At 47.6% G+C, this 2,738-nt stretch overlaps 1 pseudogene; it reads left to right on the top strand.

The window, feature by feature from the left end:
* The first annotated feature begins 1,352 nt into the window (after window positions 1-1,352).
* On the top strand, window positions 1,353-2,480 carry LOC115312579 (annotated as a pseudogene).
* Window positions 2,481-2,738: the final 258 nt, after the last annotated feature.

A 2,738-nucleotide genomic window follows, 5' to 3' on the forward strand; every position in this document is an offset into this window, starting at 1 on the left:
GTAGCCCACACACTGAACTCGTCACACCATCCAAGGGCGAACGGCCAGGTAGAGCGAGTAAACCGAACCCTTGTACCGTGCATTATGGCTACAATCGAGAACCCAACTCACAAGGATTGGGACCAGAACATCAAGGAGGTAGAGAGCTACCTGAACATAGCATATAATGCCTCAACGGGCACTAGCCCCTTCAGGCTTCTGCACGGATATCAACCAAGGATGCAAGACGGTGTCCTCAGATGGCTAAACACAGAGAATGATGAGTGGGTATGTCCAGAGCAACTTCAAGAGACGGCTCAAAATGACATAATGACCCAGCAAGGAAAGTCGAAGCAGTACTTCGACAGGCATCACTTCGCAGTGGAAGGGCTGAGCATTGGAGACGTAGTCGTCATGCGCTGCATTCCAGAGCACACCGGCGTCCCAACAAAAACCCAGAAGAAGTTCAGAGGCCCACTGACTGTGACGGAAGTACTCCCAGCGGACACCTACAGAGTGACCGAAATGAATGGGAAGAAGAGGGTCTACTCAACAACCGCCCACATCAGCCAACTGAAGAGATGGGGTGGAAGATGCCAAGAACCGTCCGACCAATCAAGCACCGACGAAGAAGACAGTGTGCCGAGACGCAGCGTGCGTGTGCCCAAAAGACCTTCGTACTTTGGGGACTACGCCACATGAACTGAGGACAGTTCGCTGCCAGGAGTGGCCGAGTGTTAGCGAAATCCGAAAACGAAGGGAGCAACATTGGGCAGACGGCCAGCGATGCGGGCAAGATGGCGGCATGCAAGTGTGCGTTCGCCGCACGTGTAACCTGTAATTTTATTTTCCTGTATTAAAGTCTTTTATTTTCCTAAAAGTTCGTTTAATGTGAGGAAAGACAACACGTGTACCACCTATCGCTTCCAAGTCGCATGCGAGCGGTAAAAGTCAACAACGCAAAATGCAGTCCCCTGCAGAAAGGAGACCAACTGTTGATAAGTGCGAGGCCATTGAACCTTGCCTGCAAAAATAGTTTAAAGTGGAAGAATGTAAGACATCATTAAATTTGACATGCTTCATGGAAGATGCCAAGAAAAACGCGCACCGCCCTCGAATGCAAGCCAAAAGACTGAATGAGTGAATGGAAAAGCTGCGACAAACCTGCGACGAATTTCAAGAGAGATTAAAGCAATACGAAGAGGACAGAGCTGTGCAAGCCTTGATGAATGTTTCAAAAGCCGCATCGGAAGGTGACAAGACTGCAAAATTTGTGATCGAAAAAAAAGTGAATTTTGACAAGGCAAGGGCAACATGGCAAGAACCAACGCTGAGAGAATGCGTACTATGGAAAGCGACATCACGTAAAGGATATGACCCAACGCGCATGGAAACTCCTTAAGCTGCCCTGCCGAAGTACGTTGCAGAAGTCTGTCGGGTCGCGTACGGGCGAGATCGGGCTCACGAGCCTCGTCAAAGAACGGCTGCAGTTAGAGAGATAAAGTCTGCTCTCAGAGAAGGAGCCCTACTGCAGCCTCATCATTAACGTAATGTCGATCCAGTAGCAAACTTATTTATGATCGACAAGTTGACAGAATTTTTGGGCTTGTTGACATCAGATGTGAAGCTCGATCAAGAGCCACTGATGTAGCCAAGTGGCTCCTTTGCTTCGTGCTACGTGGGCTTTCCACAGCTTACGTGATTTCAGTCGGCTACGTCTTTACAAGATATTTGAAGGACGACCAGCTCCGGATTATTACGCTCAGTGTCATGAAGGCGGTTGAAGAGGCACAATTTTGGATAGTTCGCATCGTCACTGACAGCAATTAGACAAACACCGCTATGTTTCGACAGATGTGTGACGACAACACGCTCCAGCACGTTGTGCCGAATCCGGTACGCGAAGCTGAACCGTTGTTTCACTGTTTTGACCCCAATCACTTCAGCAAAAACCTCAGGATGAATCTGCTAGAAAGAGATATATTTAATGCAGCACAGATGCTCAAAGTTGGCTTTTTTTTTAAAAAAAAGCCCTCTCCAACATTCAAGAGAATCTGTTGGTCAAACCGGTGCGACTTCTGAGCCGAGCTCATGTGGAACCAAACAATCTAGAGAAGATGAAAGTGTGCCGCGCAAAGTTAATATGTTCACCTGTAGTAATTAGCACCCACGAATACCTGCGGAAGAATCCTCAGTCCCACAAGAGGGCTCCAGAATTCCAGGATATTACCTCAACCATCACATTTATGAAAACGGCTAGAATGTGGTACGACCTCCATGATATCTCTGACTGGAAATCCAGATAAACGCCTTTCGTCAGACCAGAAGACGATCGGCTCTCATGGCTTGAAGTTGATTTCATCAGCTACCTCGAGGATATTAAACTCGAAAGTACGAAGTCTCGGGTCAAGTCCCTCATGAAAGGGACCTTTGAGGCAACCGTAATGACAACCAGGCCAACGGTCGCCGTCATTGAGTATCTCCTGACTGACCTCAAGTGAGAACAAACTTTTGGAGCAAAAAGTGTTTTTGTGAGACAAAAACTTGCTTCTAGAATGTATTCTTTCGCTCACTTTTTTTTTTAAATTTCAGATGTAAGTATATTCTGACGCGACCTCTCAACAGCGGCCCGGTTGAGTCTCTGTTCAGCCGCGTCCGCCAATTCAACGAAGGTAACGACCCAGTTGATGCCAGAACAGCAGTTTTCACGGCAGAAAAGTTGCTCAAGTTTCGTTCGTTATATTGCAATCCAACTGATC

This window comes from Ixodes scapularis, unplaced genomic scaffold, assembly GCF_016920785.2.
Source record: "Ixodes scapularis isolate PalLabHiFi unplaced genomic scaffold, ASM1692078v2 ptg000058l_1__unscaffolded, whole genome shotgun sequence".
In the NCBI taxonomy this organism is placed as follows: Eukaryota; Metazoa; Arthropoda; class Arachnida; order Ixodida; family Ixodidae; genus Ixodes; species Ixodes scapularis.